The following is a 25,572-nucleotide window of genomic DNA, read 5'->3' as shown; positions in this document are numbered from 1 at the left end:
AAATCTTCCTCCAGATTGAAAAGGCAGCCCTGAGCTCAGCGTTGTTTATTCTGATTCCCACCTGAAGTCATTCATCAGCACGCTCACCAAGCAAACTGATCACCAACTTGGCCATCAGCAACCAGTTTGTGAACTTTTTGAGTCTCAGTTTCCTCATCTGTACAATGGAGAGAATAATGGTCCCTTCCTCAAGGAGTGAAAGAGGAGGGGACCTGAGCTATAATACAACAGGTAGGGCTCTTACCTTGCTTGCAGTCAACCTGGTTCAATTCCAGGAACCCCATATGGCTCCCTGAACCCTCCTGAATAATTCCTGAACACAAAGCCAGGAGTAAATCCTGAGCATCACTAGGTGTGCCCCCCCTAAATAAAAAGTGAAAGAGAAGCAAGGAGAAGACTGCCTGAGTGTTTAGCCAAGTGCCTGGCACAAGGAGATAAGCCAGTCATTAGGCATCTGTCCTCTGTGTTATGTCTCTATTCACTGAACACATGCTGTATGCCAAGCTCTGGCACCACACAGATCAATGCAGTCAGCATCATGCACTATAACCCGGAAGAGAAAGGTAAAAAATCAAAGGCCAATGTCATGAATAGGGGTGAATACAGTTAGGGTAGTGAACAGTTCACTGTGACAATGATAGTTGGAACTGATGACTCTGGACAAGAACTGGGTGCTGAAAGGGGATAAAGTGATATGTATGGTACCTTTAATTAACAATAGTACAAATCAGAGTGTCAAAAATGAAAAGAGAGAGGGAGGGAGAAAGAGAGGGAGAGAGAGGTAAAATGCGTTCCTCAGAAGCAGAAGAAGGAGGGTGAATGGAAAGGAAACTGAGGATATTGGTGGCAGGAAATCTGCACTGGTGATGGGTGGTGTTTCATTCTGTGACGGAAACTCAACCATGAATGATTTTCCACTGTGCTTAAATAAAGTAATTATATAAAATAAATAAGTAAATTTTCTTAATTCTCTTTAAAAAAAAAAAGTATAACATTTGAGAGTAAAAACAGAAAAGGCCAATATGCCAGTATCCCTTTGCCTGATACACTAGGCAAGGTATATTAAGAGAGGATCCCTGGGGCTGTGCTGGGGGGGGGGGGCGGAAGCAGAATGTGGGCTTACTTGGATGGGTTCTGGGGACTGAATAGGAGCTCACCAGGAAGCCAAGGTAAGAAAGGTGCTGTGGGCAGGCAGAAAAAATGAAGACAAAGACTCAAAGGCAAGAAACAGCCCTTGATGGGCCTGACCTTAGGTGAATGAAAGACCAGGAGAGGAAGCAGGGGTGGAGGAGAAGGGGAGAGGGAGCAGTTGCAGAGGACTGTCCCCTGCAAGCCCAGGTTTGATGCATCCACAGACTTTAAGCAGGACACGATCACACTCATGTCTTAAGCCGTGCACATATTCAAGCCTGCAGGGTTTACGTAACTTTCCCTTTTCTCCTCCTCGAGCATTTATCTAGCTTGGAAATTTTAAAGCAAGCACTTTCCCTTATTTCTATTCAACCTGAAAGTGGCAATGGAATCCAACTTGCTGAGGATTGAAATGCAGGTGGCCTGTGCAACACAGTGTTGCTAAAATTACCAAAACTAACCACAGCCAGGGAAGGGCCATTATCGGAAACAGATTTTATTACCATGGAAACCAGCAGATAATGCCAAGTCCAGTCATTTTTATTCTCCTAAAAGAGAGACAAGGAGTGAGAAAGAGAGAAACAGCAAGCAGCGGGAGAGAGGAAACTACTGAAAGGAAGTGAGGAGACTGGAGAGATCAGCGGGGAGAGTGTAGAGGGGTCTGGCTGGGAGGCTCTGGTCACTTGTCCCTCCTGTCCAGCTTCCCTTGGCCCAAGCTCCACTTCTCGAAACTACCACACACCAAAGGCTGCAGGGCAGCAGCCAAATGGGGTTCATGGAAGTGACACCCACTGCAGGTATGAAAGGCATAGTAAGGTAGATGTGATGCCTGAGAATCATTAGTCCTAGCCCCCCTCCCCACACACCTATACATAAGTGTTTCAAAGCTGCCCTGATGACCTCTGGTTAGCACTAGGGTTAGGGATTAGAATGGAAATTCAGGCTGTGGCCAAAGTGACCTGTGACCTTGGGCAAGGTCACAGGAGTTCTCAGAGTCTTGGTTTTATTTTTATGTGTCCAGAGAGGAACCCTGGATTGGAGGATCCTGGGTAGCTATTGTCTGGGTATTTAATGATTTAATGGGCCTGCAGGTCCCAGGATTCCTACATCTAGGCCTACTCCCCTGAGCTAACAACTTCCTCCCATCCCTCATAATACCTAATCGACCCTGTATGTGGTGACATCTGGTCCCTGCTCAGAGCCCCTATACTGAAAGGTAAGACAAGAGGCACTGCTGATGGTTCTGGGGGGCCTTGGGCAGAAGGGTAGCAGATGAAATAGGCAGCCACTAGTTCACACAGGGAAAAGAAAATATAGACAGGAACAAGTAGTGGAAAAGGCCAAATGAGGGACCCTGGGATAGCCCAGGAGAGAGACAGCATCATAGAAACAAATAGGCAATCACAGCTTCCCAAGGGTCCTATCTAAGAAAGCAAAGCTGAATGGAAGTAAGGAATAACAGGGAAGGACAGACAGATGCAAGATAATGAGACAACGATGCCAAAGATACAGACACTATGCTTCAGACACTGCACTGCTCAAAGCCACACTTCCCAGGATTCTGGATTGGCAGTTTCTACCCAGACCTCTGGACCATCTTCTGCCTATTCAAGCTGGGCAGTGCTGGTCTCATTCATTTTCCTCCACTGAGCCTCAGTTTCTCCATCTCTAGAATAGAAATAATCATCACCACACACACATACCACAGAGAATTGCAAAGACTTTTAAAAAAAACACATCACTTTGAAAAATGAAAAGCACCATAGGACTGTAAGATATTATTATATCTGTGGAGCCTAAGCTCCTAGGGTAACTAGGCACTTTCCTAACAAAATGACTTGATTAGACTCTTCTCTTAAAAATGCAGCTCCCCAGCCAACGGTTTCCTATCAGCCTGCCTCTTCTTGCAGCTGCATATTAAATCTTCATCCCATCAGCACTTGACTGAATTTGTAGAAACAAAATGGAAGAGGGAACTCAGGCATGAATTAGCAGTTTAAGACAGGAATGAGATTACGATAAAATCCCCACTCTCTCCATCCATCAAAATGTAATAAGAATAGAAAACTAATGTGAAAATATCAACATGACCTATTGCTTCGAGCCCGTCGTCACCATCCTTTATGATGGAGCCTTGCAGACTGCGAACATCTCATTTCTCTGCCAGCAGCGCATGTTCTGCAGGAGATGCCGACAGACCGTGTCTGAGCCAGGCTATGCACAAGGCAGCTCCCCCGTGGGGAAACGGGAAGGGACCAGCAATGATGTGGTCTTCTGACTTGGTAAGTCGCAGGAAAATGAGAGTGAATCTGAGGTGATCTGAGTCAAAGGGAGTAGGTCCGACTTGGTTTTCAACCTTGTGCCCAAGGAAGCCACAGTTCTTATCAAAGGAGCCTGAATCCAAGGCTAGATGTCCAGGAAAGGTTGTGTTCTTTCCGGGGAAGATCTCCTGGGGACTCTGCTCCTCTGTGAACAGTAGTGTGGCAGCTCTGAGATAAAGCCTGATGCCCTCATTACTGGCCACCTATTTAGCTATGTGGCAGCACAGGTTAGAGAGAGGTTCCTGGAGAAGGAAATGCAGTGGTGGGTCCCTCTAATAGCAGATGAGTAGCATCAAGATCTACCCAAGAACACTGGGCATGAAGAATTGAATCCAGGTGTACAGGTTCCTCACCTGGCATTGCCTCCCCTTGCCAGCAGTGTGCCTCAGTGAACTGAGGTTCCTCTATTCTCCCTCTAGCTGCCCACTTCCACTCAACTCTGTAGAGCCCTGCTTCCTTTGCTCCATAAAAGCAAGGAGCTCCCTCCATCAGAGTTTCTGCCCTACCTGTCCCTGAGATGGTTTTTCTCACTATTTCTTGGGGCAGCTACCTAGCTTTCAAGTTTCTCCCCAAATATCTTTCCCAGATACACCAAAGCCCTGTACCACCTCTTCATCCACCACCTGTCACAGTTTTCTCAGTGGTCATGACATCATTATGTAGCTCGTGACTGCGCCTCATCTCCATGCAATAGGAAGCTGTAGCAGTCTGAGGCCATTTTGCCTTTTCTACCATTCGGTATTTAAGTACCTCGCACAATACCTGGCATTGATTCATCCATTCAAAAATGTGTTACTGACCATCTGTTCACTCTCACTCCAGCGGTGGAGCAGGCACTGAACTCACCCATGGCCCAGCCTGACACAGAGAAAAGCAGAGCAGGACACTCTAAGTTCAGGTCTGATATCTGATATCTGAGGAGGTGACAAGCAGAGCCTAAAACAAGTCACCCTGCTCCTACTACCAGGAGATAGAGGTTAGATAGAGGTGTCAGGACTTCAGGCAATGAGCAGAGCTCAACCACTGAGCTCAGAGGTAGGTGTAGAGAGGCCATTTGGAGGCTGTTACAGCTGTACAGGTGAAAGAGAGGTTACTTAGACTAGGGAGAAGAGAATGGGAGCTGGAAAGTTTCTGAAGCTGGTACCATAGGGTCTGGTCATGGAATCCAAGTGGTATCAGGAGAGAGTAAAGTCAAGGACCAGTTGCTTTTTGTTATTTAAAAAAATTACTTTATTTAAACACCATGGTTTATAAGGTTGTTCATAATACAGTTGTTTTTTTTTTCACAGTTACAAAGTTGTTCATGATTGAGTTTCAGTCATACAACATACCATACCCTTCACCAGTGCACATTTCCTTCCTACTACCAATATCCCCAGTTTTCCTCCTGCTCTTGCCCCTCCCCTCTCCCCTACCTGCCTCTCTGGCAGACATTTTTCTCTCTCTTTATTTTTCCCTTTAGACACTGTGGTTTGTGATATTGTTAATGAAGGGGCCTCATGCATATTATTACTTTATCTCCTTTTAGCACCCAATTTTGTCCAGAGTGATCATTTTCAACTATCATTGCCATAGTTCCTTTTCTGCCCTAACTGCACTTCCCCACTATTTTTGGTAAGCTTTCAACCATGGACTTGTTTGAGGACCATTTTTGACCTGAGCCACTGGAAGGTTGACTTTGCCATGAACCAAAAATTGTTGTCTTGTTTTGTTTTGAGGCACTCACATTGAGTGGTGTTCAGGGCTTACTCCAAGACTCTATATTCAGGAATCATTCCTGCTAGTGCTCTATCAGGGAACTATAGGAGGTGCTGGAGACTGAAAGCAAGTTGTCCTTGTGCAAAGTAAGGGCCCTATCCACCGTATGATCGCTTCTGCCCAGAAATTACTTCTGTGCTTAAGCCTGTCTGAATTTGGGAGTCCTCAACTTAAAAATCAAAAGGAAATCTTGATGAATTCAGAAACACCCAGGCCAAACTAACAGGAGAGAGAGTAGAGAGGGGGATTCTTGTGGGAAAGTCCAGGACCAGAGTACCAGAGTAGAAGAAAGAAGGTTCTGGATTGCCACCATATGGGCTGTATATATGATCACCTGACCATGAAACAAGTGACTCCATCTTTAACCCCTGTAGTCATAAGCTCCAGTTGCTGGCAGTGTGAGGGTGCAGAGATTTCAGAGCTGGAGTAAATTGGATCCACAGAGGCTCAACCTCCCTGAGCCTACATCAAACCACAGTGTGCTGAGCCCTACTTTCTCCAAACTACAGACGAGGAAACAGAGGCTCAGTGCCATGCGGGGCTTGCCCCTGACTAGGAGATTATTCTGATGATTTATCTTTGTGCTTTTCATTCCTCCTGTCAGTAGAGTCTTCAAAGAGGAGCAGGCAGTTGAGGTGACAGTCCACCATATGCAGCATCAACTTGTGAGAAGAAGAGAGAGGAAAGAGGGGCAGCAAGCTTTTGGGCCTGGGAAGGAGCCTGGAGCCCACCCTCCATGGGCTCCGGGAATGGTGGAGACTAGGCATGTGGGACTCTGAAAACAGTGTCTTCTTGAGAGACCGGGAACCCCGCCAAACTCTAGCATATGCTCTGCGCTTCTTGCCTCGTTCAGAAGGTGCTATCGCTATTTCACAGAGACTCCTTCTGTTCCAAGAGCCCTGGGGTCTTGTCTTCTGTCTTCTGGGTTCAGTTTCTGCCCTTCCCACTGTCTCCTATCTCTGCCACCAGCAGTCACAGGCCATGCTTTCCTGAAAGTCTAGGAGATCCAGGTTGCAGTGAACTGAGTCCCCATTCTCTGCATGAATTTGATGCAGAAAAGATGTGTGTGAGACAGGTCCTGGGGTGGGGGTATTTGACAAAAGCTGAATAAAAATGGAGGCATATGCTTTGGAGGATTCCCTGAGCACAGAGCCATGGGAGAATGGAAAAAGAAAGACCACATTGGGACTGGCCAATTGGGCCCACAGTACCAGAGGCAGGACTCTATGGGGCCCTGCTAAGATTCAGACATGGGAAAAGACCTAGAGGGATCTGAGTTCCAGCGTCACTTTCTAGTGAAAGACACTAGAAAGCATAACTAGTGAAAGAATCGCTGTCTTTCTAGTGTCCCTCCTGCTCTATCTACAGCTTTTTTAAATTAAATTTCTTTATTTTAGACATTGTGGTTTACAGCGTTGTTATTTCTGGCATTCACTATTCAGCAACGAATGTAAAATTCCCTCCAATCTGGCCTTCAGTTTCTCAACCTACCTAAAGCCTATCCTTGGCAGTTAAAAATAATTTACTTAATATTTCATGTATCACTACTTGAAAATAAGAATTTAAAATTTGGGGGCATTTGTTACGCAGCAGCATATCAGCCTCTGGGTCCACAAATTTAAGGATCTACAGGGTTGGGCTGATGAGCTCAAGTGACAACAGCAGTGGTTCATAGGAGCCTGCTGAAGGATTCCAGTACCACCAGCTACAAGACTGGTATGTCTGTGAGTTTTTTTCTGCTAAGGGCCTCCCTTTTGCGACTTACATGAGTCTATGGAGTTGGCTACTTATGCAGACATGGCGGAAGGCTTTGGATCATGGGTATGACTGCCAAGAGCATCTAGAAGTACAGAAGAGTTGGGAGTGGGGGGGCATCCAGGCCTGCTTCCAAATCTCCCTGAAGATGTCAGCCTCAAAACTGGCATACCTAAGAATTTGGCAACTAGGGGTCCTTGCAGAGATGAGTGGAGAAGCAGAGGCTGGGTCATTGGCCTGAAGGCAGTTGCAGCCACCAGAGCTTTAGTAGGACGAGGGTTCTTGCCCCTGCCCCCCTCCAAAGGCAGTACAATCAGCTATGAGGCTGATAAGTTCATGAGTTTTCCCTACTAGCTGGGCCTCTCTTCCAAGAGTTACATGGATCTATGGAGTTAGCCACTTACACAAATATGGCAGAAGGTTGGGAGTCCACCCACAGCACTATGACCTCAGTTCCATAGTTCAAGACAAAAGGTTTGTTACCATGTGATGCTGTCCATAATTTGCTTCTTCTTATGCCTCAAGTAAGTCTGGTCAGCAGGTATTTGTCCTTCTCCTCTAACTCATTTCACTTTAAGTGACCTCCTCTAGCTCCAGCCTCACTATAGCCAAAGGCAACAACAAGTTTTTTTTCTGGCTGCTGAACTGTGTTTCTTTGTGGCTCAGCATCATGTTGCCTTGATCTGCTCCTCTGTCTCTCAAAGTCTGGATTGCTTCGTCACCCCACTAAGTGAGCAGCAGTAAGCAGAGGTGTGTATAGATGATCTCCCAGAAATGTTCTGAGAATGGGTGCCCAGGAGGGAAATTAACCATGACCTCAGTCCTTTTCCTTTGCTCCCCTGTCTGCCCTGTGCTCAGGGCACCACACCCAGCAAACTGCTTTTTAGTGGGTCTAGCTGGGCACACACTGAGATCCCAGAGGAGTGTGGACTGGTGCTTCTCTTCTTATACTTCCACTAAGGATGTGTGCAGCTTCTAGCAGTGAAGGACCTCCAACTGCAACCCAGCTCTGCAGTGCCTCCCCTCACATCTCACAGGCTGCCCATGGCGACTCCTCATGGGTGTTGCATCCTTGCCTGCCCTTCCTGAGATTCCCAGCTCAGCCTACCCATCCTTGCTACTGGGCTATACAATGCATGATATCTACAGGGCTTGGCAGGCACAGAAAGAGGTCAGTGAAGCAGCACAGCCCTGAATGAGGAAGAAAGGTGGAGAAGATTAGGTTAGGGGTGAACACTGAAATCCTGAGCACAGCCTGGGCTCCAGCACCAAAAAGGACTGTGGCAGAGATAAATTCCTGGATGATCAGACAAGTGAGTAGGGGCCTAAAACATGGTGGCACATTCAAGGACAGGTGAATAAATGATCTCAGGTTCCCCAAGGTGTATATCTGTGTGGACAGGGTAAAGGTGGGGACCACCACACTTGCTAGAAGCAGGCAGTTTTCATGAGGTCAGTCATAGACCTAACTTCCAGGAAGCCCTAGAAATGGTAGTTGTGAGGCATGTACTGTCCCGGGGACCCTAGAAAAATACAGATCAGCCAAGGACCTCTTGCTGAAGCCTGCAAGAGTCTATCTGGGGCCCATGTGTTTGGAATGGCCCATCCTGAGCACCCAGGAATGTTCTCCTCTCCAGATCTGCAGCACTTGGGAAGTTAGATTCTGCTGAGGTGTTACTAGAGAGGCCACTGCAGAAATACAGAGGGGAGGGAGGGTCTCCCCCAGATCCACCACAGCCCAGCTGAGAAAGGGGAGCACTACTACATTGGGGAAAGCTGCCTGCATGGTTCTTTCCTGCAACCAAGTAGGAGAGTGGATACCCTTAAATGTCATCCATGGTGATCACAGGGTGAGCATATGGTGAGCATCAGTGAACACACTGAACAGCCTCTTTGGGCCTGTACATGTTTGGGATCCCCTCTCTACCTCCTTCCCCCACCCTGCCAGGATTATCCTGAATTCAATGTCAAGGTCATGCAAAGCTCTAGAACAATATTCAAATGCCCAATGGTTCAGGTCATCACCCATGTGTAACAGGTGCACAAAACTGTGTTATGTCAAAAAGAGAGAAGTTGATATCTTGTTGGTTCCCACAGCTGTTGCCCCACATATACATGGGACACACATTGCCTTGGTGTGCCCCTGCACCCATTTCATGGTGTCTCATCAGGTGTGTGAGCCCATGAACTACATGCTTATCTCATGTGGGAAAGAGCAGGCCTATAACAGGTCAGATCAACAGTGGAGCCAGAATGTATCCTGAGTGGGTCCCTCCAGTCTTCTTATTGACGAGATTAAGCCTTTTAGTTGGAGCATGCAAAGCTGTGGGTCCATGCAGAGTTCCCATCCTGCTCCCAGCACACAAGGCGGAGGCTGAGTCCTGACTGATTCATTCATTTAATCAGGGACAGGGAGGTGGCTGTAGCTTCCTACAGAATGCACAGACCCTTATTAAAATTAAGTCATTGTTTTAATAACTGGGGCGGAGGTGGTAAAAGTTGGAGGCCTTTGTGTTCCTGGCCATTCCCCTGGGCTTTGATGAGCTGGGTACTGCCACAGAGCACTGGGCATATCTGATGCTATTCTCTCTCCCTTCTCCCAGCAGTCACTGGTACTAACAAGTAGTGTTGTGAGCAAACCTCAGGTCCTCAGGGCACTTCTTTTTTTTTTGGGGGGGGGGGCACACCCGGCATTGCTCAGGGGTAACTCCTGGCTGTCTGCTCAGAAATAGCTCCTGGCAGGCACGGGGGACCATATGGGACACCGGGATTCGAACCAACCACCTTTGGTCCTGGATTGGCTGCTTGCAAGGCAAACACCGCTGTGCTATTTCTCCAGGCCCTCTCAGGGCACTTCTAAGCAGTAAACCCACCTGAGTTAAGCTACATCTAAGAAATAAATAAGGTTAAGAAAAGGGGCATCATTTTCCCAAGGTCACATGGCCAGTTAGATTAAGTACAGGAGGTTACACTCAAATCCACATTTCTTTTTCCATCTCTATCACCTGGCCTCAGAGCGTCCTACCTTGAAAAAGGCCCCTGATCCTGGGACAGGTCCAACATCAGCCTACAACATCAGCAACAACATCCTACTTAGCAAGGAGACCTGGACAAACTGCCTCTCTAGCTGAGGCCTCAGCTTCTTCATCCATCACATGGAGTGTTAGGTCCTCATGGGCCTTTTTTAAATGAGTGAATGAATGTGAAATTGCTCTATTAGCTCTGAAGGGTGGTGCCTCAAGTCAAGGATGTGGGAGAAAGGGTGTGAGTCCACACTTACATATAGGCTGGGAATTGGGTGAGCCCAGCAGATGCCAGGATCAAGGATCAGAGGGAAGGCAGGCTCTGAATCAGGGAGTGGAAGTCAGGAGTCAGGGAGAGGGCCACAGCTATACAGAGTGGACTGGGGCTGGGGGCATTCTAGAAGTTAACCATGAAGGGGATCACATGCTTTCCAGGAGGAAACAGGAAATGGAGAGGGTGGATTAAGCAGAGGCTGGGCAGGGCCTTGGAGGAGAAGGAGGAAAGGTTGCTCTTCCTGGGATTACTGGAATGTTCTGAACCTTCCACAGAAGAGGGGGTGGAGAGAAAAAAGGAAGAGGAAAGGTGAGGAGAGGGAAGAGAGAATAAGAAAAGGAAGAGTGGGAGGGGAAGGTGGAAGAGAGGGAGAGGGAGAGGAGGACTGAGAGGGGAGGAAAAGGGAGAAAGAGAGAGGCAGAGAAAGGGGAAGGGGAGGGAGAGAAAAGGGGAAAGCAGATGTGAGAAGATGAGGAGGAGGAAGTTGAGCCCTTTCATCAAAACCAAAGCCGAGGCCCTCGGATCTGTGCCCAGTGTCCTGAGGAGCAAAAATCAGAGCAGGCCACCACTGGTCCCTCTTCACAGCTCACCCTGCCCACCTCAATGGTCAACAGCAGAATCCACTAAAGTCATGAGAGTAGACAGGTAGGGGCTCCTCCCAGATTTCTCAGCAGCCCTAAAAAATGGTAATGAACTCCCCATTCCTGAACAAATCCAAGGAGAGTTTGGGTCAGTAGTGACCTCTGTGTAGTGGCGACAAGTAGTAACACATTTCAGGCAGGTCTCAAGACCAAGAGCCCTGGCAGCTTGGAGGACTCATGGCTCTGCATGTGTGAGTGCCACCTGCCAGGCTTCGGTAAACACGATCTTGAGCTTTGAATCTAAGGTCAGAAACTGAATCTCAGTCTCACTTCTTGCACCTTCCTGGATCTGCCTCTGCAGTGAACTGCTTTCCTTAGATGGTTGGAGGCGCCTATGCAGCTACCCTCGAGCCAGAGTCTAAAGCTCTTGCTCTTCCAAGTTGGGGAGAACCAGGAAGCATCTCCAAAAGTTAATGGAGGTCAGCCCAGGACACATGCTGAGGCATTTAGGGTAGGAGTGGGAGATGAAAGTGCGGGAAGGAGTGAATTCATGCCCATGCACACCCCCTGTCAAGCCTCACACTGCACCCCCTGGCCTAGCAGCCCCCCTCCCAGCCCTTGCAGGTGTGTTTGGAAAAGTGTGCCCCGGTCTCACCCTGTGCATGTTCCCCAGCTCAATTACGGGCTCAATCTTCTCTTCTGTTTAATCCCCAGATCAATATGTGTTCATACATATTTAATCGGGAGGCTGTTTTATTAGAGTGGGGATTAGTTTTACATCTTTCTCCCCACCTCATGGAAGGCATCCGCCACTCGCCAGGAAGATGAGTTGATTCTCAAGAAAGTGCCCAGAGCCTGGGCTGGACCAGGAGCCCCAACTATATCAGGGCCTGAAGGGCCTCTCCCCAGAGCTGGCTGCCCATATTCTCAGCCTCCTCCACCTCAGGTCCTGCTGCAGGACACTGGCTCCTTCCAGACGCCTCCCCCCACCAATGGCCTCTCCCTGCCAATGGCCTTTTAGAGGTCACAGTGGAGGTCACCTCAGTCTTGCCTTCCAGAAGCAGGAGATTTCTCCTTCCAACTTCCAGTCAAGGCTGCACAGAATAAATTATCACCCTTCCACAGTGTAATCACTGTCACACTCAACCCCAGATGCCATCTGCTCCTTCACAAGAGTCCCCACCTTGCCAAGCTGGAAGGGAGGTGAGGACACACAGGCCTGGAGGTCACCGAGTCGGCCAGAGGACAAAGACAAGATACCAAGTGAACTGGGGTGATGGGAGGTGGGGAAAGAGCCAGGAGACCTGCAGGGAGCGCTTTCTCAGTCCTCTGTCCAAGCTTGGTGGTAAAAAGTGGAGGGCCAACGAGATGCCAGGCTGTAGCAATGCCACCCCCTCCTTCTTCCTAGCAGGTCGAGGAGAAGATCTGAGGCTTCTCACCCGCAAAGGAGGAGCAGCAGCTCGGGGTGCTGAGCCAGGACATGGGGCTGCAAAGCCTGCTCTTGGTTCCTTTGTGCAAGCCCCACAAGCTGGGCCATTTAAGGTGAAGTCTAGAGGCAAAAGTATTTTAGAACACACAATCTTAGTAGAACACACAATCTTAGCAGAAAACTTTGAGCTGCCTCAGAACCTGGGGACTGCTGAGGGGAGAGGACAGGTTGCCTTCACCGATGCCCTCTGTCTTCCCCCTTCATGTGGGAGGGGCTCTGTATGGGGTTTCTTGGAGGCCCAGATCCAGCAAGGTGGTACCTATCGTTCAGATGATTTCCACGAACACACCATCCTTCATCCAGGACTCTGCCATAGAACACCCAGGGGAGCTTGCCAATGGGCACCTGGGATGGGGTGCACACCTGAGCCCACATTTCAGACTGTCCATGGACAGTGACTCCAGGGTAGGGTTTTTTCAGTGTTACTTGCTATGGGGTAATGGGTCTGCACCCATCAGTGGAGGAGAGAAGGGAGATTGGAAGAGAGGGGTAGAGAGAGGCAGAAGAAGGGGAGTGAACAAGGACAAAAAGGTGCAGGAAATAGAGGAAGAGTTTCAGGTGGAGGTAGATCAGCAATGGAGAACTGGCCAGCATGAGACCCTGAATTTCAGGCAGCTCAGGACCACAAAATAGAAAAAGCAGAAGAGGAGAAGAGAAAAGGCTGGGTTACTTTTGAAAGGTCAGATGTATAACAAAGGTCCCACAGTCTCCTCTGACTCCAGGGTCTGGGTTCATCTTTGTCCAGTTCCCAGAAAGCTACAGAGTTGTCCGCAACTAGAGATGGCTGCAGAAGAAAATCAGAGTTTCTGCAGAATCAACGTCTCTGCAGTGCTCAGGACTCCATGGCCAAGGCAAGGAAGGCAGCCTGGCCCCTGAGTCACTTTGCTGGCTGATTAGAGACTGGGGTCCAGCCACACAGGGAGTTCTGTCAGCCGGGACCCTGGCTGGAGCTCGCTGATACACAGGTCTCTCATGAAGCAAGTGCCTCCCACACTCACCTTTCCCAGACAGGTTGGTAGGGAGACTACAACGGCCACAGGGAGGCCACGGGAAGGGCCCTCACAACCTGCACAATGGAGTACACACAGACCAGCTCTATTCACGCTAACCACTTGGCAGTCCGTGTTTGATGGCAGGATTAATTCCTGAACAAAACAGATAACGTAGGCAGTGTGATTCCTCATTTAGCTGTCAGATCGAGATAAAAAATATGTGTGAGAGAAAACCCAAGGGGAAAAAAATTGGATAATGATAAATTGTGACTTAGCGCTCCAGAGAAACACACACTGTCTCCCCATAGCACTGTGCCCACTGTCACTTAATTTGAAAATATTCTGAGTGCATGGGGCCTTCCGGGCACTTGGAGCTCCCTGAGAAGCACCTGACAAAATTTTTTTTGTCCAGAACCTTCTCTCTTCTGTGGACAAAACAAAGCCCAGAAGACCAATCTCTAGTCCATATGTCAACTGCCTCCCCTAGACAGCATTCTTTCCACAGCCCATGGACTTGGTGGTGTTAGTACCAGGCTTATTTGTAAGGACCAGGGAGGACCAAAGTGGAGAAAGGATCTTGCTGGTCATGGATGTCATGTCTCAGCCACCTTTTAAAAAGAACTATGGGGCCAGAAAGATGGCTCAATAGGCTGACCATATGCTATGCCTAGAGTTTGAGCCCCAAACTCTATCAAGATAAATTCCTAAGCGCAGATTTGGAGTAGCCCCCAAGTGGGTACAGGCCTCAAAAATAATGTTTTATCTAAATTATTTTATTTAAGCACCGTGCTTCCAAAATGATTTATTGATTGAGTTTCAGTTATATAGTATACATCAGCCTTCACCAGTGCACATTTCCCACCACAATGTCCCCAGTTTCCCTCCCTGCCTGCCTCTGGGACAGATATTATACTTCTCTTTCTCTCTCTCCCTATTTTTCCTTTTTGACACTGTGGTTTTCACTATTGTTAATAAAGGGATACCATGTTTATCACTTTATCCCCCTTTCAGCACCCAGTTCATGTCCAGAGTGACCACTTCTAACTATTATTGTCATAGTGGCCCCTTCTCTTCTCTAACTGCACTCACTGCTCTATGCGGCAAGCTTTTTACCATGGATTGGTCCTCTTGGCCCTTATCTCTAGTGTCTCTGGATATTATTACCATACTATCTTTTATTTTTTTTATATCTCAAAAAATGAATGAGATTATCCTATGTCTATTCCTCTCCCTCTGACTCATTTCACTCAGCATAAAACTCCAAATCCATCCATGTATAAGCAAGTTTTATGACTTCATTTTTCCTAACAGCTGTGTAGTAATTTTTTGTGAGATGTACCATAGTTTCTTTAGCCACTCATCTGTTCTCGGGTATTTGGGTTGTTTCCAGATTCTGACTATTGTGAAAAAAATAATAATCTTTTAATTTAAATAAAAATTACAAAGAACTATTGCTTAGCAAAACTGCAGAAATAATCCTTGGAATCAAGGAGGTTTCCAAGATCAGCAGGAATCTGGCTTCCTCAGAAAGAGTAAGAGAAAACACTCATCTGTGTGTTCTCTCATCTCATCAAGGGCCTGTAGCAAAGCTCAGCAGTGGCCAGAGGACTTCAAGGCTCTGAATAGTGTCTTAGCCCAAGGGTCTATCCACAAGCCTCCCCTGGTAGCAGTCCCAGGTCATTTCCAGGAGCAGAGACACTGTGGATCTGAGTATGGGCCATGGCACTGATCAGACCTACCTGTAGGAAAATATCTAGGGCCTTCCCCACACCAGCACAGGCCAAAGTACTCCTTCCCTGCTGTCACCTGCATCACCTGTGAGCCAGAACTCGGCCTGTAGAGCCAAGGGACCTAAAAGTCATGGGTTCCTGGGATGGCACACAGATACCACTGCACAGTGTAGATCAAGGAACACTCAGCTGGAGGCAGATGAGCCCAAATCTTGGAGGGAAAACATTTTTAGGAGAACAGGAGCAAGAACCAGACCATTGATAAAGGAGAGTCCAGAGACCAGTTAAAGGACTTCCTGTGAAATAGGAATCATCAGCCTTGCCTCTCTTGAGGCTGGGAGACACAGATTGTCCAGAAATTTTGAGTCATGATGGCCCCTCTCTCACCCTAATATCAGAGCTAGTACGAGGCTGAGTTCCACTCCAAAGTATCTGTGGATTGGCCATGCCACTTCTTCACCACCCCACTGCACCAATCACCCCATGTCCCTTCCCACCAGTAGCTCTCCCTGACCACAACCAGCTAGATCCCCCTGTACAGAATGCCAGCTAAATCTTGCCAGCTTCCTCATCACCCCAAGGGTGAGATCCAGCTTCCTTGGGGATACGTTAGGACCATCAGAGTCTCTGTCCACTTCAGTGCCCCGGGGTCTCATCCCTTTCTGCCCACATCCCATACCCACCCCTTGGATCTCCGAGATTCCTGGGTTGCTTCCCTTGGCAGAATAGTGCCTCTCTCACCCTCCTCTCACTGTCATCCTCCAGGACTTCTGCAGGTGACACCTTTTCCAAGGACCTCTGTGACCCCCCACCCCAGGGAGGTCAACCCCTGGGGGATAAATGCTGCACCATGTTCTGTCAGCAGGTGTGAAAAGCCCCACTGGCCCCTAATGCAGAGAAAGTAACAATTCATCCCCAATGGTACAATTCACCCCTTATTGCCTAGACATTCAGCATGGATTCCGCACACAGTAGGTACTCAGAAACAAGTGCTGTAGGGAATAGTGAACGAAATGAATGTCAGTGAACGAGAGAGCGAGAGAGTGAGCATTGAGGCCGAGTGAGTGCTCCCCCTCCATCTCTCCAATCGCGGAGAAAGGCCCAGGCAAGTCCATCAATAAGGCAGGCACTCGCTCCACACAGCCTGTCCTTGGAGGGAGGCGGTGATGGATTTCCGGAGGTGATGCATGGGAGCGTGAGAAGGGCGGAGTGGACGCATGGAAGAATAGAATATGGATTTCTATAGATTAATCATTTGTCATTCCTGCCACTCTGCACGCTCGCTCGCACACACTCTCCGACCCGGGCCACCCCTCCCCTGAAGAAACAAGGCATGCTGCCCTTGGACCGTGATCCAGGCACACACACACACACACACACACACACACACACACACACACACACACACACACCCTGAACACAACGCACTTCAGGAAAGTTTGTACAGCACAAATTGCCTCAAACAAAAGTGCAAATACAGATGCATTGAGTCTTAACCAAGACTTGCCTACCCCAGCAAAACACACGCACAGTGGTGCATACTTATTTCCATGCACACGAAGCTCCACACATAGAGTGAATATCTACATACACAAAGACACACAGGCTCCCAACAACACATGCGCTCTTACATATAAATAGAGATACACAATCCACACACTCACACAGATGAATACACATGGGACACATATATACATGCAGAAAATATATTAATACATAGAGGCATGCATGCATATACTTACACATGAACACACATACACATGCTTCCATGTGGGCACACATTTCTCGTTGCCTTGACTGTGTTACCCTTTTTCCAGATTCTCCTTTCCATTCCAGGGCTGATTTCCCCCCAAGGCTGAGGTCTGCTTTCCTCTTGCTCTGGGGAAAGTGCTTGGTACATGCAGTCCGAACATTGCTGTGGAGGCACAGATGTTCCTGTGTGCCTTGGGCAGCTGCCAGTCCAACACAGTGTCCCTGAGAACCGAGGGCAGTTTCTCTCTAAGTGTTAGGTAGCTAAGTGGTAGGTAGAGCCAGGCCTCTACTCATCAGTGGGAAGCAGGAGGTCAAAGGGACAGCCTGGAGGCCCCCTCTGCTCTCCAGTCACCCCCATTCCTCTGCTCCAATACCTCCTGAACAATCTCTCAGGTACTGTTCATTTGGTCTCACTCCCAGTCTTCATGCTTCTCTCTGAGCTCTAGAGCTACTATGAGGCAGACGTATACACACAAAGACATGCACACATATACTCTCAGACAAGGAAGCACACAGACACATGAACACTTGTGTGAATACAGACATAGACATACATAGACACCAGCACATGATACATACATGCTCATACATGTACATGCATGGACACACACATGCAGACACACACTCTCACATGGACACATACTCACAGACACACTCATGGACACATGCAGATACACACTCTATATCCCATACCCAATATCCTGGGAGAACCCCATGTCCCTGTGTCTGTGGGATGGTTCTGGGATTCTCCCAGCCACAGTAGCATGACCTCAGGTATGCCCTGAACTTCTTGAAGACCATCTTCACTCCTTACTCCTTGCTCCTGGCTCTCTGGTCATCTGTCTGAGCACTGCGTTTGACCTCACCTACTCAGAACACAGCCCTGGGTGCTCCTCTAGCTCTCATCCTGGTTCTGGTTATTGGAAGCCAAGCCCTTGAATGACCCAGTCTACCCCAAACCCAAGGATCCAGGCATCTGAGAACTCCTCTACCTCAGCAGGATCTACACCTGCACTGTGGCAGTGGAGTGACCCAGAAAGTATCAGCTATTATTCACACACTGATACTGGTCTGTTTACTAAGCAACATTTACACTGTTTGCACCAAGTTGAGTATGAAGAGACTGTAGTATCACTACCAAGGTCCAGCCCCAAGGAACTCACCCTTCCTGGGACATCCAGTCACACAGGACTGACCCAACTGTACACAGATGAGCCAGAACAGGCCCAAGACAGCCAAGGTTGCAGGCCCACAATGTGTGGCAAAGCCCCTACCCAGTTCCCACTTGAGGGGCCCATACAAATAAGGACTGAATGTAACTTGCCTGACAGCCTCCCCTACTCTGAGTCCCTATGCCCAAGCAACTTGAATCTCACACCTGGCATGCAAAGGGGGTCAAGTTATGACTCATACCCCCTTATTCAAGGTCTGACTTGGAAAAATCTTTCTTTATCAGTCTTGTTCCCCATTTGTATGCCTCAGACCTTTCTGTGCCAACTTCACAAAGGAGAGTAAGGAGAGAGCAGAGGCAGAGGGGTCACTTTGAGAGGATCACTTTGAGTAGTGGGGTGGGACACACATAGCGAGAGGTGAGAAGCCGTGCTCCAATTCTCCAATTCCAAGTGCTCTGGAAAGCAAGGATCAGTTGATAAAAGTTGTCCTCAAAATGTAAACTAAACAGGGGCCAGAAAGATAGTACAGTTGGTAAGGTGCTTACCTTGCATGCAACCAACCCAGATTTGATTACCAGCACCCCATATGGTTCCCTGAGCATCACCAGGGGTGATTCCTGAGCACAGAGCCAAGTGTAGCTTCTGTCATTGCCAGTTGTGGCATAAAACATAAGAAAGAAAACTAAAGAATAAGCTCCTGAACAATAAGGCCTAAGGAATACACCCAGCTCACACACTTGGGCTGCCCTGAAGACTCAGGGAGTTAGTTGGTGCTTTCTGGAAGTCCCTGATCATTTTCTTGGTGGTGGGAGCAGGAAGAGGGGAGTAGAGGAGAGGCCCAGAATTCAGGACCCTGAGCTCCTTAGTGTTCCCTGGAGGGTCAGTGGGCTCAGCAGCCTCCTCATGTCATTCCTTTTGGGCTGGATTTAGATGCCTGTATCCTCCTTGGCGGGTTTGGTGCTGGTATCTCTGAGGATGCTGAGATCTGGGATGGGGGGAAGAAGGGAGTAGTTTGGCATCACATGATTCTGCTTTGATCTCAGTCATACCCTGGTTGCTCCTGGAACCAGCTGCCTCTCTCACTTCGACTGCCTTTGAAGTCTGGAGGAAAGATGACTATAGATTACAGTCATTTGGTCCTTCTGAAGTGAGAGCTCTTCAGACTGCCTCCCACCACTCTTAGCTTGTGTGCTCCACTGGAAAGAGCTGAAACTCAGCACCAAGCTAGCCAATGCCAGGGATTCTCTTACCTCCAAGCCCCAGACCTTTGTTTGGGAATGACACTACATTCCTTGGCTTCTATGTCCCAGTGGGTGCTTATCCCTTAGGATGCAACCAAGTCTCCTGAGAGGACTAGAGGGATGGTTTTAAGGGGAGTCACATGCATACAGGACTCCCAGATTCTATACTCTCCACAACATGAAACCCCCTGCCTCTCACTCCAACCACTGCTGGTAGCAACTTCCAGCTCATCAGGAGAAAAGCCTGAGTCATTGGTGGCTCTCCATGGTTCTGAAGTTCAGTTACATACATTGAGCATCTTATGCATTTAAAATCAGACCGCCAGAGGTTGGGGGAAGAAGGAGATTCGGGGCATTGGTGGTGGGAATGTTGCACTGGTAAAAGGGGGTGTTCTTTTTATGACTGAAACCCAACTACAATCATGTTTGTAATCACGGTGTTTAAATAAAGATATTATTTTTAAAAAGAGGGTATTTTAATTTAATTTAAAATATAAAAAGTAAAATACTATAATAAATGACAATATCCAGGTAAAAAATAAAATAAAATTAGACCTCCAGATTAAAGCCCACTGGACACTGAGCTTTCTGGGAAGAAGGCCAACTCTTCTCTCTTGTTAAGACAACTTTTCTTGAGGAAACTGCCTCTCTTCAGCCTTCCTATGTGCTCTCTTCCATTCTGCTCTCCCCCTCTCTGTTTCCTCTACTAGCTCCACTACCTTCTCAGCAGCTCCAACATTCCAGTGCATTTTCCAGAGCCACCTCTGCCATAGTCAGTCGAGAGACTTTGTTAAAGCAAGGGTCATGGGACCCAGAGAGAGCTCCTTGGTAGATGGCCAGCCTTGCAGGCTTGAGGCATTCGGTTGAATTCTCAGCACAGTCACACAAATTGTATATAAACCTGGGGACACTCCCAGCACCACAACTAAGTGTGTGAGCCTCTATTAAAACTCAATGTGCAATCTCTGGTGAGTACTCTGGGCATAGGTGGGTGTGACCAGCCCTCTCATCACATAACCAGAAAGAAAAGGAGATGGGGAAAATAAATAGATTTGGGGGAGTTTGAATGGTTGGTTTTAGCTTGTTTGGGTCCCACATTTGGCAGTGTGAAAGAGCTCCTCATGGCTCAGTGCTAGGGAATTACTCAAGTAGTGCTCATGGGACCATGTACTGGGGACTAAACTTAATCCTCATACATGCAAAGTATATGACCAGCCCACTGAGTTATCTCCAGGCCCTGGTTCATTAATGGAGCATGAAAGTGTAAAGTATCCTGGCAAATTAGGCACTACATACCTGCCCCAATCTATCATGCTGCCCTGTTTCTGCCCATTTCTACCCACTTACCTTTGCAGGTCCTCCTGCTTCCTCTTGCTCAGCCTTGTGCAGACTCTCCTCTCCCCTTCTTTGTCTAGCACTTCTCTATGAACAGCTCCACTCTTTTTTTTTTTTTTTTTGGTTTTTGAGTCACACCCGGCAGTGCTCAGGGGTTATTCCTGGCTCCAGGCTCAGAAATTGCTCCTGGCAGGCACGGGGGACCATATGGGACGCCGGGATTCGAACCGATGACCTCCTGCATGAAAGGCAAACGCTTTACCTCCATGCTATCTCTCCAGCCCCAACAGCTCCACTCTTGTGTCACTTCTCAAAGTCCTCTGTGAACCCACCATCCTGGTTAGATTTTCCTAGGGTTATTCTCTTGGAACCATTCTCCTTTGCTTGTAAGCACTTGCCTTGGTCTTAATCAATCACTCATCTAGGTGACTACTTGATGAATATCTGGCCAATACTGCCATTAGACAAAGTTTCATGAAAGAAGACTTCATAAAGAAGACTTTATTTAGCCATTACTGAGGCCCATAGTTTTCTGGGGGTTGCATTTTCTTTATTGTTTGGGGGGTCACACCAATAGTGCTCAGGGGTTATTCCTGGCTCTGTGCTCAGAAATTGTTCCAGGAAGGCTCAAGGGATCATATAAGATGCCGAGAATTAAACCGGAGTCTGTCTGGGGTTGACTTCATGAAAGGCAAATGTCCTACTGCTGTGCTATCACTTCGGTTCCAGACACACAAAGTTTTGACAGTCATGGATGTGCGCCTTCTAAGAATGGAAGTAGGAAGGGAACGAGGGAAGAATAGAATGAGATGATATTCCTTGTTCTGGGAGTCCCTTGCCTGGCTCTCTCAATGCTGAAATTATGCCATCATAACAAGCCATATGGGAAGTTGGCTAAGAAAAGAAATAAGGTACAGCACCTTCTCTCCCTCTCCTCCTCACTTGCTTAGGCCAACATAACTAATGGTCAAGCAAGTAGAGCTAAATTAAGTCAACTCCTGCCTGCCCTGAGAAATCTGCACTTAGAGAAATGAAGCACAGGGTCTACAGAAGGACTTAAACGAGCAGCCCTTGCACGTCACAGCTCAGCCCTACTAATGCACGGACACAGCCACATTTGGGTTCAGGACCATGGCCAGAGAAATGGGATCAGAAAACTCAGACCTTCACATCTGACATCTGTTGAGAGCCCTTCAACAATCTGACCCTGTGAGTCCTGGTTCCTGTACCATGCCTAGATCTTTCAGCTGTCCTCATCCCCTGGGAACCAGATTCCATTCATGTGTCCCCAGCACATGATTACGGAACCCTGTCATCTTTTCTGAAGAAACCCCTTCTGCTAGAAATTAAGAGATACACGTTTCTTGGTTAGTCACTGCAGCGTCACTAAAGCCTAGGAAAGAACCTGCTTCTTGTCTTCCAACCCTCTCCTGAGCAAGCCTCAGCACAACACCCCTTGCCGCTCCAGGCGTTTTAATGAATTCCAGCCTTCAGGGAGAACGACGGCGTGTTAACGGTGCCCATGAAAAATGAGGGGAGGAACACTGAAGCAAATTTCTTTTTATTGACTTTTAGTGAAGCTATTTAATCCAAACAGCTCATTATCTGCAATATAAATATACTATATAATGGATTTTGCAATAAGAACAATTAGTTTTGCAATTAGCATGAGAATAAGCTCTCCCCAACTGCAGAGGAGGTAAGGCCCAGGCTTTGGGGGTTGGGGAGAGCTAGTGGGGAGTTAAGAAAGGGACTTTCCAGGTGAGAGAGCAGCCCCACTTTTGAGCCCCACCACACACCTTCTTGCTCACAGACAAAAGGACAGAGGCCTGCGACTCGACTCAAAACTAAGTGCTGTGGATTTTAGCACTCCAGGCTCAACTCTATCATCTAGCAGCTGTGAAGCCCTGGGCAAGTCACTTAAACTCTCTGGGTCTCATCTTCTTCACTTAGAAAGCTGGGCATTGAGCTGGCACCTCTTCATGGATTTGCAGCAAAAACTCCCTGCAAGGGTGGCCTGATTCCCTAACACTGAATCTGTCCTACTCTGACATGCTGAGCTAGGATTTTTCTGTATCTCCTCAAGGGGTGATCAGGGAGATGTTCAAAGGGCTGGAATACCTGCTTTCCATGCTGGAACCCCATGGTGGATCCCCGGCACCACTGGGATTGCTCACTGCCCATAAAACAATGTGGCTTCCCCCTCCAAGAAGAGGGAATCCTGCTGGTCTGGTCTGCTCACCCTCATCCCAGCATGAGTCAGCATAGTGGAAACTGAATAAAACAGGTGCTAGATAAGGTCTATATACAAATGCCTGACTCTGGAAACAATGAGTGGTAGTTCATGTAGTAGGCACAGTTGGGAACCCACCACCACCACTCGTCCTTTCCCCCTTACAGTCCAGATAGTGGCAGAGGCCAGGTCACAGAAGACATCTCTTGACTCTCAGCTGTGCATTTCTTGTCATTTATTGTACTGACTCGTTAGAGACTCACCCAGTTAAGAGGCCCTAAATTTAGCACATGGCTCCAGCTGTCCAAAGTCTCACCCTTGCCCAAAACTGAGAGGCTGATCACTGAGGCTCAGAAGTGGGTTATGGGGTAGGGATCCCACTGTCCCAATGGCCAAAAGAGATGAGACAGTGCTTGGTCTGCCCAGGCCTCCCACACTGCCTAGTGTTGGAACACACACTAAGAAAGGGACACACAATTGGGCTTCCATCTGGAACCACTGGGCCCACAGTCATCTGTGAAGGAAGGCAGGTGCCAGGCCCTGGCCAGAGATTGAGGAGAGCAGACAAGAAATACCTGGAGGCTCTGGGCCCTGAGAGGAGCATCTCACCAGCAGACTCCCCATGGCACCACCAGATCAGAGTTCGTGGAGGCAGGCTGAGGAAGCTGGAGCTGGGGAGGGGCTTCTCTGGGTTCTGCTGTTGGCAAGGGGCTCAACCCCCATCTCCCCAGTGCCATGTTTCCCAGGTGAGTATGAGATTCTAAAAGAACACACAGGGCAGGGAGAATAGGTCCTGCATGCCCACAGGCATGAGCCCTGGGGTTGATGACCTGTAGCTTGAGCAAGATTTGCCTGGAGGAAAGGGGACAAGCTGCTAACTGTGAGTCCTGGAGTCTGTCCCCTGTTCTGCCAGCTCTGGGTGTTCTGTCTGGGACACTGACCTCAGGGACCCCAAAAGGGCAAAGACCAACCCCCCAAGCATGAGATCGCATAAAGACTGATGGGGAAAGGGGTATCTCCAGATTTAAGGATCAACTGCACTAGCCTCAGAGTTCACAGTCCTGAGGGAAAGGCCCCACGCTGCTACTTGCTGTCACCTGCTGCTCCTGATCTCATTGGTTCTCACTAATTGCTTCTCACCCATTGATTGGCACTGGCTCTCACTGGCTGTCTCTGGCTCTTATTGGCTAACTCTGGCTCTCACTGACTGGCACTGGCTCTCATTGGCTCTGACTGACTGGCACTGGCTCTCACTGGCTCTCATTGACTGGCCACCTGACCTGGGTCTCAACCTGGTTCCCCTGAACTCAGTTTGCTCATCTCCCAGTTTAGAGAGAAATGAATCCTGGAAGGGCCAGAGGCAGCTCCAGCTTTGAGACAAGCCTGCTGAACTGAGCTGCCCACTCCCCTGAAACCACTGAGACAAGTCTCAGGGACCCTTAGGAACACCCTAAAGATTGTGTAAAAAATAGACAAACACAAAGAGTCCAGCTCGAGTGCTGGAGGTCGCTCCAAGGGCAAATGTACAAATCCCCAGATTCCATCTCTGACACCGTATGATCTCCAGGGCACAGCCAGGAGTAGCCCTAGTGGCACCCAGCTCTGCTGAGAAGACTCCCTTTCCCTCAAATTAAAATGTGAGACCAGATCTGGGGAAAGCTATGGAGTAAAGCCAGCACCAAGGGGCGGCACAGAGTGGCCTGCTGGGCACCCATGGTCGTGGTGCCCGTAGTCTCAGCTCCCTCTGCCTCCTGCAGCCTCTGGGCACCCTGGTCGTGGGCAGCTCCATGGCCCTTCCTGCAGAGAGCCGACCTAAGGCTGTTAATCACGGTGCAGGAGGCGCGATCCATCCGGAGGCCAGCGGGACGGGAGAGGTCATCTCCATTACAAACTGGCTGTGATTAAGCCATTACTTACTGTAATGGGGTCCTTTCAGTTGGGGGTGATGCCTGCCACCTCCGATAAGGCGGGGACGGCCACCGCAGCCCGCCAGGCTGCACTAACACAGCCCTCCCCTTGGTGACAGGTTCAACCTCTCACGCTCATCGCCAAGTCCATTTTCCAGCACAACTGGGCCCACTTTCCGTGACAAATGCCTGTTCGCCTTTAATCTGTTACAAACTGAAGAGGCCCAGGAAAGTGCTCCATCATGGGCGGAATGTTTTCCTAGGCACAGGCTGTGAGGGGCGCGAGGCCATGGGTGAGGGTGTCTGTACTCTGGGAGGAGCAGGCAGAAGATTGAAAGGGAATGGTGTCTCAGTTGGGGAACGGGGTCTGCAAGAAACATGGGAGTGCAGGGACAAGTTTCACGTGTCTGTGCTTGCTGGGAGGACGGAGTCCTGGAGAATGGATGTGTTCTGGGGGGGGGGGGGCAAGTACATAGCTATAGCTAGATTGTAGAATCACAGCACATGGAATGGGGCACCAGAACACTGGCACCTCCATCAACCACTCTATATGTGTGTGTTGGGGAATAGCATGGGCAAGCCATAATTTCTCGGCAGAAACAGAGAAAATATGTGAGCACCCAGATGTCTACCTGAGCCGAGGGAATGGGGAAAAGTGGGGGTCTCTTGGGTGCTGTCAGCTTTTCCAGCCCCTTGGGGTCCTCAACATATCCTCAGAGTTCACACCAAGGTCATGCCTAACTTGGGAGATCCCCTAAAAGACTGCCCTTGCAAGTGGGTGTTCTCTGAGTGTAGAGTGAGGACCTCACAGCTTCTGAGGCTGGCTGCTGGGTGGGGGAGCAAAGAAGCTTAGGGAACCATCCAGCAGGACCAGGTCT

The sequence above is a fragment of the Suncus etruscus genome, chromosome 6 (genome assembly GCF_024139225.1).
Source record: "Suncus etruscus isolate mSunEtr1 chromosome 6, mSunEtr1.pri.cur, whole genome shotgun sequence".
Classification (NCBI taxonomy): domain Eukaryota; kingdom Metazoa; phylum Chordata; class Mammalia; order Eulipotyphla; family Soricidae; genus Suncus; species Suncus etruscus.
The sequence above is the reverse complement of the archived record's forward strand: the minus strand, read 5'-3'. Positions refer to the sequence as shown.